The sequence below is a fragment of the Macrotis lagotis genome, chromosome X (assembly GCF_037893015.1).
Source record: "Macrotis lagotis isolate mMagLag1 chromosome X, bilby.v1.9.chrom.fasta, whole genome shotgun sequence".
NCBI classification, from domain to species: domain Eukaryota; kingdom Metazoa; phylum Chordata; class Mammalia; order Peramelemorphia; family Peramelidae; genus Macrotis; species Macrotis lagotis.
Genome location: NC_133666.1, coordinates 2,758,510 through 2,773,499, shown reverse-complemented (window position 1 = coordinate 2,773,499; position 14,990 = coordinate 2,758,510). Strand labels below are relative to the sequence as shown.

The 14,990-nt window shown below is 35.8% G+C and overlaps 1 long non-coding RNA gene across 14 annotated transcripts in view; it reads right to left on the bottom strand.

Annotated features, from left to right (window-relative positions):
- Positions 1-14,990, bottom strand: part of LOC141502482 (uncharacterized) — a 43,702-nt gene that overhangs the window by 21,118 nt on the left and 7,594 nt on the right. For 10 of the 14 annotated variants that reach the window (XR_012472547.1, XR_012472546.1, XR_012472544.1 and 7 more), the window contains exons 2-5: positions 13,614-13,703; positions 4,198-4,350; positions 2,464-2,551; positions 601-752 (exon numbers count right to left, since the gene is read on the bottom strand). This is a non-coding gene — a long non-coding RNA (uncharacterized LOC141502482). The remainder of the gene's footprint in view (positions 1-600; positions 753-2,463; positions 2,552-4,197; positions 4,351-13,613; positions 13,704-14,990) is intronic. The other 4 variants (XR_012472541.1, XR_012472545.1, XR_012472537.1 and 1 more) reach the window with 3 other exon arrangements.

Below are 14,990 nucleotides of genomic sequence, written 5' to 3'. Positions count from 1 at the left end.
CTGTATATTCTATTAAGATATCCTAAGGTGCCACTTTTCATTGCATATGAATCGCGACACAGCTGATTGCTTTGTACATATACATCTCTTGTGTACCAGATATTGTACCAGATAAGGGGACCTACAGAGAAATATATGTACTGAATGTATGCACACACATGTAGATGTATCTAAGGGCACAGACCAATGTCTGCAGACAAACAGAAACATACATGAATGAAGTTCTTATTTGCATCCATGTTTGCATACTGAAACAGTTATATTTATTGCTATAAATATATTGATTTCATATTAAATTAATATAAAAATGATATATTTATTCATATAACAAACACTATCACGATAAAATTAGAATATGTATCTTGGTGTAGGTGTGTATTGATGCATGTGTAGTGGTGAATGTGTATACTGAGGCATATATATGGGCATGAGTGTGTATTGAGCCATGACAATACAGAGGCATGTATATAACACACAAAGTTAGCTAAGTAATATGTATACTGAGGCATCTGTACCAACGCATATGTATATTCAAGAATGTATCTAAATGCATGTCTATATTGATACATAGATACATATCCATGTATTCTATTAAGATACCACAGTTGGGGAGGGTGCCTAGGTGGCCCAGTGGATACAGCACCAGCCCTGGATTCAGGAGTAGCTTAGTTCAAATCCGGCTTCAAGCACTTAGTCATCATGGTGCTGTGTGGCCTTCGAGAAGTCACTTAACCCCACTGCCTTGCAAAACCCTAAAAAAAAGAAAAAAAAGAGAAAAAAGATGTCATAGGTGCAACTTTTCCTTGGGTATGATTTGTTACACCGCCAATTACTTTGCACATAGACAGGTCTGAGTACATTAGGTCTTGTAGTAGATATGGGGGCCTACATAGAAAAATATGTACACAATGTGTGTACGCACATGTTGATGCATATACAAACACAGGTATATTTAAGGCCATTAATATAGGGTTGTTCAATAAGAAAAAAACATTAACACTGGTATAACTGTTCGTATAAAGGATATCGTGATATAATTATAAGACGTATATTGAGGAATGTGTATTTTGATGCATGTGCATTGATTCATGGGTATGTCTATGCAAGATGATTGAGGCATGACAATACACAGCCATGTATATGGCATGCACAAGTATATTTTTAATATGTATACTGATGCAAGTATATGGAGGCACGAGTATATTAGGGCATGAGAACTGATCCATGTATTCTCTTGATATATCACAGGTGCCACTTTTCACTGCATATGATTAGCTACACCCCCAATTTTTTTGTAAATATGCATGCCTGGGTACATTAGATCTTGTACGAGATTTGGGTACCTGCAAGTAAAAGTACCTCATTTATGCACCCACGTGTAGATGTATCCACGTACACTGAACAATCCGTGCAGAAAAGTATGTACATACCGAATTTATATCTTTTTATGCAACCACAGGCATGTATTTTGCCATACGGGTTTATTTAATATGCAAACAATGTAAAAATGGATATAGTTGTTCACTTCATCAAACGCTATCATGATATAATTATTACATGTATACTGAGCCAAGTGTAGACTGAAGCCTGTGTATTTCTGCACACGTATTTTGATGTAGGTGTACTGGTGAATGTGTATATAGAGGCATGTGTATTGATCCATGGGTATATGGATGACTGTGTATTGAGGCATGTGAATATTGATGGAAGTACATTGCAGGCAGAGATGCTAGTGGAATAAGTATACTGAGAGATGTGGACACATCCATGGGTATATCCAAGAATGTATATTGATCTCTGTATTCTATTAAGATATCTTAGGTGCCAATTTTCATTGCATACGATTCGCAACACACCTGATTACTTTGTACATGTATATCTCTTGTGTACATTAGATCTTTTAACAGATATGAGGACCTACAGAGAAATATATGTACTGAATATGTCCACACACATGTAGATGTGTCCAATTGCACGAACCAATGTCTGCAGAAAAGCACAAACATACATGAATGAAGTGCTTGTGTGCATCCATGTTTGTATACTAAAACAGTTATTTTTATTGCTATAAATATAGATTGATTTAATATTAAATTAATATTATAATTGATATATTTACTCATATAACAAACACTATCACCATAAAATAAGACTATGTATCTAGGTGTAGGTGAGTATTGATGAATGTGTAGTGGTGAATGTGTATATTGAGGCATATCTATATGCATGACTGTGTATTGAGCCATGTGAATACGGAGGCATGTAAATGACACACAAAGATACCATACTAATATGTATACTGAGGCATCTGTACTGATCCATATGTATATTCAAGCATGTAAGTTAATGCATGTCTATATTGATACATAGATACTGAGCCATGTATTCTATTAAGATGCCACGGGGGGGGGGGGTGGCTAGGTGGCCCAGTGGATACAGCTCCAGCCCTGGAGTCAGGAGTACCTCAGTTCAAATCCGGCTTCAGACACTTAATCATCATGGGGCTTTGTGGCCTTGCACAAGTCACTTAAACGCACTGCCTTGCAAAAACCTAAAAAAGAAAAAAAAAAAGAGAAAAAAGATGTCATAGGTGCAACTTTTCATTGGGTATGATTTGTTACACCCCCAATTACTTTGTACATAGACAGGTCTGAGTACATTAGATCTTATAGCAGATATGGGGACCTACATAGAAAAATATGTATACAATGTGTGCACGAACATGTTGATGCGTATACAAACACAAGTACATTTCAGGCCATTAATATAGTGGTGTTCAATATGAAATAAACATTAACATTGATGGAACTGTTCATACAAAGTATATCCTGATATAATTATAAGATGTATATTGAGGAATGTGTATTTTGATGCACGTGCATTGATCCATGGGTATGTCTATGCAAGATGATCAAGGCATGACAATACACAGCCATGTATATGGCATGCACAAGTATATTTTTAATATGTATAATGATGCAAGTGTATGGAGGCATGAGTATATTAGGGCATGAGTATTGATCCATGTATTCTCTTGATATATCACAGATGCCACTTTTCACTGCATATGATTAGCTACACCCCCAATTTTTTTGTAAATGTACATGCCTCGGTACATTAGATCTTGTTTAAGATTTGGGTACCTACAAATAAAAGTACCTAATGTATGCACCCACATGTAGATGTATCCAAATACACTGAACAGTCCGTGCAGAAAAGTATGTACATACCGAATTTATATGTTTTTATGCAAACACAGTCATGTATGTTTCCATAAATAAAGGTTTAATACGTAAACAATGTTAAAATGGATATAGTTGTTCACTTCACCAAACGCTATCGTAATATAATTATTACATGTATACTGAGCCAAGTGTAGACTGAAGCCTGTGCATTTCTGCACACATATTTTGATGTAGCTGTACTGTTGAATGTGTATATTGAGGCATGTGTATTGATCCATGGATATATGGATGACTGTGTATTGAGGCATGTGAATACTGAGGGAAGTATTCGGCTGGCAGAGATGCCAGTGGAATAAATATACTGAGGAATGTGGACACATCCATGGGTATATCGAAGAATGTATGTTGATCTGTGTATTCTTTTAAAATATCCTAAGGTTACACTTTTCATTGCATACGATTTGCTACACACCTGATTGCTTTGTACATATACGTATCTTGTGTACCAGATGTTGTACCAGATAAGGGGACCTACAGAGAAATATATGTACTGAATGTGTGCACACACATGTAGATGTGTCCAAGGGCACAGACCAATGTCTGCAGACAAGCACAAACATACATGAATGAAGTGCTTATGTGCATCCACGTTTGCATACTAAAACAGTTATATTTATTGCTATAAATATAGATTGATTTCATATTAAATTAATATAAAAATGATATATTTATTCATATAACAAACACTATCACGATAAAATTAGAATATGTATCTTGGTGTAGGTGTGTATTGATGCATGTGTAGTGGTGAATGTGTATATTGAGGCATATGTATGGGCATGAGTGTCTATTGAGCCATGAGAATACGGAGGCATGTATATAACACACAAAGTTAGCTAAGTAATATGTATACTGAGGCATCTGTACTGATGCATATGTATATTCAAGAATGTATCTTAACGCATGTCTATATTGATACATGGATACTGATCCATGCATTCTATTAAGATACCACAGGTGGGGGGGTGGGGCTAGGTGGCCCAGTGGATACAGCACCAGCCCTGGAGCCAGGAGTAGCTCAGTTCAAATCCGGCTTCAGACACTTAATCTTCATGGTGCTGTGTGGCCTTGGACAAGTCACTTAACCCCACTTCCTTGCAAAAACCTAAAAAAGAAAAAAAAGAGAAAAAAGATGTCATAGGTGCAACTTTTCATTGGGTATGATTTGTTACACCCCCAATTACTTTGTACATAGACAGGTCTGAGTACATTAGATCTTGTAGCAGATATGGGGACCTACACAGAAAAATATGTACACAATGTGTACACACACATGTTGATGCATATACAAACACAGGTATATTTAAGGCCATTAATATAGGGTTGTTCAATAAGAAACAAACATTAATATTGATATAACTGTTCATATAAAGGATATCGTGATATAATTTTAAGATGTATATTGATGCATGTGTATTTTGATGCATCTGCAATGATCCATGGGTATGTCTATGCAAGATTATTGAGGCATCAGAATACACAGCCATGTATATGGCATGCACAAGTATATTTTTAATATATATATATATTGATGCAAGTGTATGGAGGCATGAATATTGATCCACGACTTCTCTTGACATATCAGAGGTGCCACTTTTCACTGCATATGATTAGCTAAACCACCAATTATTTTGTACATATACTTGCCTGGGTACATTACATCAGGTACCAGATTTGGGGACCTACAAATAAAAGTACCTAATATATGCACCCACATGTATCTGTATACAAGTACACTGAACAATCTGTGCAGAAAACTATGTACATAACTAAATGCATTGCTTATATCCTTATATGTTTTTATACAACCACAGGCATGTATGTTGCCATAAATACAGGTTTATTTAATATGTAAACAATGTTAAAATGGATATAGTTGTTCACCAAATGATATCATGATATAATTATTACATGTATACTGAGCCAAGTGTAGACTGCAGCGTGTGTATTGATGCATACGTATTTCGATGTAGCTGTAGTGGTGAATATGTACAGTGAGGCATGTGTCTTGATCCAGGTGTATATGGATATCTGTCTATTGAGGAATGTGAATACTGAGGTATATATCATGGCATGCAGAGATATTAGTGGAATATGTATATCAAGGCAAGTGTACTGATCCATTGGTATACTGATGCAAGTGTGTACTGAGGCGAGTTTATCGATCCAGGTATTCTATTAAGATATCTTAGGAGTCACAGTTCATTGCATATGATTTGCTACACCCCCAATTATTTTGTATATATACATCTCTGTGTACATTACATCTTGTAACACATATGTGTACCTACATAGAAATAGACGTACCTAATATGTGCAGATACATGTAGATGTGTATACAAACACAGGTATATTTATTTCTATAAGCATAGGTTTATTTAATAACTTAAAATTGATACATTGGTTCACATAAACAAATGGCATTATGATATAACTATTATACATATATTGAGGTACATATATATTGAATTGTGTGTACTGATGCATGTATAGTGGTGCATGTGTATATTGAGACATGTGTAATGATCCATGTGTATATTGATGCATGAGTTTATGGAAGCATGTATAATGATCCATGTACTCTATTAACATATCATAGGTGCCACTTTTCATTGCAAATGGTTTGCTACACCGCCAATTCCTCTGTACATATAAATCTCTGTGTACATTCAATCTTGTACCACATGTTTGGAGCTACACAGAAACAAATGTACCTCATGTGTGCACACAAAAGTAGAAGTGTTCAAGTGCACTGACCATTCTGTGGAGACAAGAAAGTACGTACATGCATGCATCACTTATAAGTATATGTGTTCATATACAAAGGTATTTTGACGGCTATTAATATAGGCTTATTTACTATTTAACAAATATTAATATTGAGATATTTGTTCGTATAAACAAATGATGCCATGATATAATTATGATATCTGTATAAAGGCATGTGTATAGGGAAGTGAGTACATTGAGGCATGTGTCTATTGATGCATATGTAGTGGTCAAAGTGTATATCGAGGCATGTGTATTCGTCCATGTGTAAAATGACACGTGCCTGTTGAGGCATGTAAATCCTGATGCATGTATGGGGCATGCAGAGATATAAAGGGAACTTGTATATCAAGGCATGTGTATGAATCTATCTGTATATTGATGTATGTGTATATTGAAACATGTATATTGATCCACATATTCTATTAAGACATCACAGGTGCCACATTACATTACATATGATTTGCAACACCTCCAAATACTTTGTACATATACATCTCTGAGTACATTAAATTGTGTCCCAGATATGGGGACCTACACATAAATGTAAATACCAAGTGTGTGCACACATATGTAGATGTGTACACAAAAACAGGGATATTTATTGGGAAGAATATGTTTGTTCAATATTTAAGAAATATTAATATTGATAAGTTTGTTCATATAAACCAATGATTTTGAGATACAATTAGAATAACAATAATGACGCTTGTGTTTGTTCATGCGTTTATATTGAGGCATGTGTATGTTGATGAGTGCATACTGAGGCATGTGAATTGATCCATGCATATACTGATGTATGTATATTGAGGCGAGGGAATACTGAAGCACGTATATGGCATGCAGAAATATAATTTTAATATGTATTTTGATGGATGTGTATTCATGCATGAGTATATTAATACATGTATATTGTTCCACGTATTCGATAATCCTATCATAGGTACCACTTTTCATTGCATATGTTTGGCGACACCTCCAATTTCTTTGTACAAAAACATCTCTGTGTACATTAAATCTTGTAACAGATATGTGTACCTACATAGAAATATATGTACCTTATGTCTGCACACACATGTAAATGTGTCCAAGTGTACTGGAAAATCTGCACAGACGAATATGTACATACATGTATGCATTCCTTAGGTGCATACATGGATGTATACAAACATGGGCATATTTGTTTCTAATATAGGTCTATTTAATAGCAAATAAATATTAATATTGGCATATTTGTTCACAAAAACAAACTATATCGAGATAGAATCATAATATGAAAATTGAGGCATGTGTATATGGATGTGTGTGTATTGATGCATGTGTCTACTGATGTATGGATATTGGTGAATGTGTATATTGAGGCATGTGTATTGATCCATGGGTATATGGATGACTGTGTACTGAGGCACGTGAATACTGAGACAAGTATATGGCAGGCAGAGATACTAGTGTAATATGTATATTGAGGCACGTGGACTGATCCCTGGGTATATGGAGGTATGTATATTGATCCGTGTATCCTATTAAGATATCTTAGGTGCCACTTTTCATTGCATACGATTCGCAACACCCCTGATTACCTCTCTGTGTACATTAGATCTTGTACCAGATATAGGGACCCACAGAGAAATATATGTACCTAATGTGTGCACACACATGTAGATGTGTCCAAGTGCACAGACCATTGTGTGCAGACAAGCATGAACATGAATGAATGAAATGCTTATGAGCATCCACGTTTGTATACAAACACAGGTATTTTTATTGCTATATAGACTGATTTAATATTAAATATTAAAATTGATATATTTACTCATATACGCAAAAGCTATCATGATAAAATTAGAATATGTATCTTGAGGTAGGTGTATACTGATGAATGTGTAGAGGTGAATGTGTATACTGAGGCATATGTATATGGATGACTGTGTATTGAGGCATGTGAATACAGAGGCATGTATATGACACACAAAGATATCATAGTAATATGTATACTGAGGCATCTGTACTGATCCACATGTATATTCAAGCATGTATCTTAATGCACATCTATATTGATAAATGGATATTTATCCATGTATTCTATTAAGATACCACAGGTGGGGGGGGGATAGGTGGCCCAATGGATAGAGCACCAGCCCTGGAGTCAGGAGTACCTCAGTTCAAATCCGATTTCAGTCACTTAATCATTAGGGAGCTGTGTGGCCTTGGGAAAGCCACTTAACCCACTCCCCCTACTGGTTGTCAAAGTCTCATTCATATACACACACACACACACACACACACACACACACACAAACACACACACGACAAGGGAGATGGGGAGCCTAAGAGTCACCTTCCTCCCACTGAGGATTAAAAGGAGATGAGGAGCCTGCCACCTCCCCCCCCCCCACTGGGAGCCAGTCATCCTTCCTCCACTGGGAGCCAAAGTCCCCCCCCACTCAGGAAGCAAGGGAGATGGGGGCATAAGTCATCCTCCCCCTACTAGGAGTCAAAGTCCTCCACATACATGGGAGCCTTGGGACATGGGGAGCCTAAGTCACCCTGCCCCCCACTGGGAGCCAAAGTCTCCCCCAATGGGCACCCAAAGGAGATGGGGAGCCTAAGTCACCCTCCCCCCAACTGGGAGCCAAAGTCTCCCCTAATGGGCACCCAAGGGAGATGGGGAGCCTAAGTCGCCCTCCCCACCCAGCATCTAAGCAAGATGGGGAGCCTAAGTCACCCTGCCTCCCACTGGAAAACAAAGTCCCCCCATCACTTGGGAGGCAAGTGAGATGGGGGGGCCTAAGTCACCCTGCCCCCCCACTGGGAGCCAAAGTCCCCCTCCATTCCAGAGGACCCCGCTTCTGGTCAGATACAGCTAATCCCTACTTTCGGCCTGGGCTCCTGTGTCTTGGTTGCTCTCAGTCTGGTCTGGGAGGGAAGGTCCTCCCTTGGCAATGGATGGCACCTAGCTCCCGAGGAGTACAGTCAATAAAATGCTGGGGTCACCCATCCCACAGTGACACGCACGGACAGTTGTTAGGCCCCGAATCTCCTTGGTGCCCCAGAGAGATGGGAGGGATACATTCAGAGGCCTGGCACAGGCCCACCAGGCCCCTTCCCTCCACCCAATCTTGGCAATTGGCACAAAGCAAGTGTCAGACAATCCCCTGTACCCCCTAAATAAAATTTGGTGACCCCTAGAAAGAAGACAAAATGGAAGGGTGAATATACACACCTTATACCCAGAAAGCAGACAAGTGACCCAGGCAGGGACAGTAGCTGGGATCCCCCTTGAGGGGCTGCTCTGGAGCCCGCAAACCCTCCCTGAAAGAAGGGGCCCCTGTCCTGGTTCTGGAAAGGTCCCACATCCCTCCTTCCCTGGCTTTGACCCTCCTATATTGAGGCATGTATATTCATCCATGTGTATAATGAAGCATGCATATTGAGGCATGTAAATCCTGAGGCATGTATGTGCAATGCAGCGATATAAGGGGAACTTGTATACTGAGGCATGTGCACAAATCTATTTGTATATCAATGCATGTATATATTGAAACATGTATATTGATCCACGTATTCTATTACGACATCACAGGTGCCACATTTCATTGTATATGATTTCTAACACCTCCAAATACTTTGTACATATACACCTCTGAGTACATTAGATCTTGTACCAGATATGAGGACCTACATAGAAATATATGTACCAAATATGTACACACACCAATACAGGTGTCCAAGTGCACTGGCGAATCTGTGTAGATGAGTATGAATGTACATGCATGCATTGCTTATGTGCATATATGGATGTATACAAACACGGGTACATTTGTTACCATTAACACAGGTCTACTTAATAGCAAATAAATATTAATATTGGCATATTTGTTCACAAAAACAAACTATATCAAGATATAATCATAATATGAAAACTGAAGCATGTATATATGGATGTGTGTTTATTGCTGCATGTGTCTATTGATGCATGGATATTAGTGAATGTATATATTGAGGCATGTGTATTGATCCATGAGTATATGGATGACTGTGTATTCAAGCATGTGAATACTGAGGCAAGTATACAGCAGGCAGAGATGCTAGCATAATATGTATATTGAAGCATGTGCACTGATCCATGGGTATATCGAAGTATGTATATTGACGCAAGTATTCTATTAAGACATACTAGGTGCTACTCTTCATTGCATACGATTTGTGACATCCCAATTACTTTGTACATATACATCTCTGTGTACATTAGATCTTGTACCAGATTATGTGGACCTATATAGAAATATATGTACCTAACGTGTGCACACACATATTGATTTATCCAAGTGCACTGACCAATCTCTACAGACAAGTATGAACATACATGAATGAATTCTTTATATGCATCCATGTTTGTATACAAACACAGGTATGTTAATTGGTATAAACATAGGTTTACTTAATGTCAAATAAATATTAAAATGGATATATTTATTGATATGAACAAATGATATCGCAATAAAATTAGAATACGTATACTGAGGTATGTGTGTATTGATTCATGTGTAGTGGTGAATGTGTATATTAATGCATGTATATTGATCCATGTATTCTATTAAGATATCCTAGGTGACACTTTTCATTGCATATGATTCGAGATACCAATTACTTTGTACATATACTTCTCTGTATACATTAGATCTCGTACCAGATATGTAGACCTACATAGAAATACATGTACCTAATGTGTGCACACACATGTACAAGTGTCCAAGTGCACTGATCAATCTCTGTAGACAAGCATGTACATCATGTGTGCATTGCTTCAATGCATACATGTTTGTATAAAACCCAGGCATATTTATTGCTATAAATAGATATATTCAATATTTAAAATATAATATTGACATATTTGTTCACAAAAACAAATTATATTGAGATGTAATTACAATATGTGAATTGAAGCATTTGTATATAGATGCATGTGTATATTGAGGCATGTGCATTGACCCATGGGTATATGGATGACTGTGTATTAAGGAATGTGAATACTGAGGCATGTATCTGGCATGAAGAGATAAAAGTGTAATATGTATATTGAGGCATGTGGACTGATCCATTGGTATATTGATGCATGTGCATATTGATACATGTATATTGCAGAATGTGTATATTAATGCATGTGTATTGATCACGCGTATACAGATGCTTGTGTAATTAGGCATCAGTATATTAATGCATGTATATTGATACATGTATTCTATCAACATATCATAGGTGCCACATTTCATTGCATATGATTTGCTGCACTGCCAATTACTTTGTACATATAAATCTCTGTGTACATTAAATCTTGTACTACATGTTCAGGGCTACATAGAAACATATGTACCTAATGTGTGCACACACAAGTAGATGTATTCAAGTGCACTGACCAATCTGTAGAGACAAGAAAGTTCATGTATGCATGCATCGCTTATAGGTATACATGTATGCATACAAACACAGGTATATTCACTGGTATTAATATAGGTTTATTTAATATTTAACAAATATGAATATTGATATATTTGTTCGTATAAACAAATGATGCCATGAAATAATTATGCTATCAGAATTAAGGTATGTGTATAGTGAAGCAAGTGCATTGATGCATGTGTATATTAAAGCATGTGCAGTGGCGAATGTGTATACTGAGGCATGTGTATTCATCCATGTCTATAATGATACATGTATATTGAGGCATGTAAATACTGAGGCATGTAATGTGGCATGCAGAGATATAAGTGTAATATGTATATGGAGTCATGTGTATGAATCTATTTGTATATTGATGTATATGTATATTGAAATATGTATACTAATCCATGTATTCTACTAAGATATTACAGATGTCACATTTCATTGCATATGATTTACAACACCTCCAAATACTTGGTACATATACATCTCTGAGTACATTAGATCTTGTACCAGATATGGGGACCTACATAGAAATATATGTACCAAATATGTGCACACATATGTAGATGGGTATACAAACACAGGGATACTTATTGCAAAGAATATGTTTATTTAAAATTTAATAAATATTGATACTGATACATTTGTTCATATAAACATTATATTGAGATACAATTATATTAAGTATAATGATGCATGTGTATATTCACAGGTGCATATTGAGGCATATGTATATTGAGGCAAGTGTATTGGTGAGTGTGTATATTGAGGTATGTGCATTGATCCGTGTGTATACTGATGCACATATATTGAGGCATGGTAATACTGAAGCATGTATGTGGCATGTTGAGATATACTTTTAATATGCATTTTGATGGATGTATATTGTCTCATGAGAATATTAATGCATGTATACTGTTCCATATATTCTATTAACCTATCATATGTACCACTTTTCATTGCATATGATTTGCAACACCTGATTACTTTCTACATGTACATCTCTGTGTACATTAGATCTTGTAACATATATGTGGACCTATATAGAAATATATGTACCTAATGTGTGCACACACATGTACAGGTATCCAAGTGCACTGGCAAATCTTTGTAGAAGAGTATGAACATACATGTATGCGTTGCTTATATGCATACATGTGTGTATGCAAACACGGGTATATTTGTTTCTATTAACATAGGTCTATTTAATAGTGAATAAATATTAATATTGGCATATCTGTTCACAGAAACAAACTACATCGAGATATAATCATAATATGAAAATTGAGGCATGTGTATATGGATGCATGTGTCTATTGATGCATGGATATTGGTGAATGTGTATATTGAGGCATGTGTATTGATCCATGGGTATATGGATGACTAGGTATTGAGGCACGTGAATACTGAGACAAGTATATGGCAGGCAGAGATACTAGTGTAATATGTATATTGAGGCATGTGGACTAATCCACGGTTATATCGAGGTATGTATATTGATCCATGTATTTTATTGACATCCTAGGTGCCATGTTTCATTGCATATGATCCGCGACACCCCTAATTACTTTGCACGTATACATCTCTGTGTACATTAGATCTTGTACCAGATAAAGGGACCTACATAGAAATATATGTACCTAATATGTGCACACACATGCAGATGTGTCCAAGTTCACTGACCAATGTGTGTAAACAAGCACAAATATACATGACTGAAGTGCTTATATGCATCCATGTTTGTATACAAATGTGGGTATATTTATTGCTATAAATATTGATTTAATATTAAACAAATAATAAAATTGATATATTTATTGATATAAACGATATCACAATAAAATTATAATATGTATCTTTAGGTAGGTATTAATGCATGTGTATATTGATGCATGTGTAGTGGTGATTGTGTATATTGAGGCATATGTATATGGGTGACTGTATATTGAGGCATGTGAATATGCAGGCATGTATATGATGCAGAGATATGGTAATATGTATACTGAGGCATCTGTACTGATCCATATTATATTCATGTATGTGTATTAATGCATGTCTATATTGATCCATGAATTCTATTAAGATATCATAGGTGGGGGGGGGGGGGGCTAGGTGGCATAATGGATAGAGCACTGGCCCTGGAGTCAGGAGTACCTCAGTTCAAATCCGGCTTCAGACACTTAATCATTATGTAGCAGCGCAGCCTTGGGCAAGCCACTTAACCCCATTGCCTTGCAAAAAAACCTAAAAAAGAAAAAAAGAAAAAAAATATACCATAGGTGCAACTTTTCATTGGATAGGATTTGTTACACCCCCAATTACTTTGTACATATACATCTCTGTGTACATTAGATCTTGTACCAGACATGGGGACATACATATATATATATATATATATATATATATATATATATATATATATATATATATATATATATATATACACCTGTGTGCACACTCATGTAGATTGGTATAAAAACACAGGAATATTTAACACCATTAATATAAGTTTGTTTAATACTTAATAAATATTGATATTATTGTTCATATAAACAAAGGATATAGAGACATAATTATAAAATGTATATTGATGTATATGTATATTGTTGCGTGTGTATTGATACATGTATATATTGATGTATGTGTACTGGTGAATGTGTATATTGAAGCATGTGGATTGATCCATGTGGATACTGATGTAAGTATACTTAGGCATGTATATTGCATGTAGAGATATAATTGTAATATATTTATTTAACCATGTGTATTGAGGCATATGTGTAGTGATGCATATATAATGATCCACATATTCTATTCAGATATCATAGGTGCCACATTTCATGGCATATGATTTGCTACACCCCCAATTACTCTGTACATATACATCTCTGTGTACATTAGATCTTGTACCAGATTTGGGGACCTACCCAGAAACATATGTACCTAATATGTGCACATGTATGTATATATGTATACAACACAGGTATATTTATTGCTGTTAATATAACTTTTTTGAATATTTAATAAATATTAATATTGAAATATTTGTTCATATAAAAATGATGTTGAGATATAATTATTATAAGTATATTGATGCCTGTTTATATTGATGCGTGTGTATTGAAGCATGTGTATATTGATGGCATGTGATTACTGAGGCATATGTATGGCATGCAGAGATATAATTATAATATGTATTTTGAGGCATGTGTATTGATACATGTGCATACTGATGCATGTGTATTGATGCGTTTCTATATTGATACATGTATTCTATTAATATATCCTAGGTGCCGCATATGATTTGCGACACCCCCAATAACTTTGTACATATACATCTCTCTGTACATTAGATCTTGTACAATATATGGGGACCTACATAGAAATATATGTACCTAAAATCTACACACACATATAGATGAGTATACAAACACTGGTATATTTATTGCCATTAATATAGGTTTATTTGATCTTTAATAAATATTAATATTGATATATTTGTTCATATAAACAAATGATCTAGAGATATAA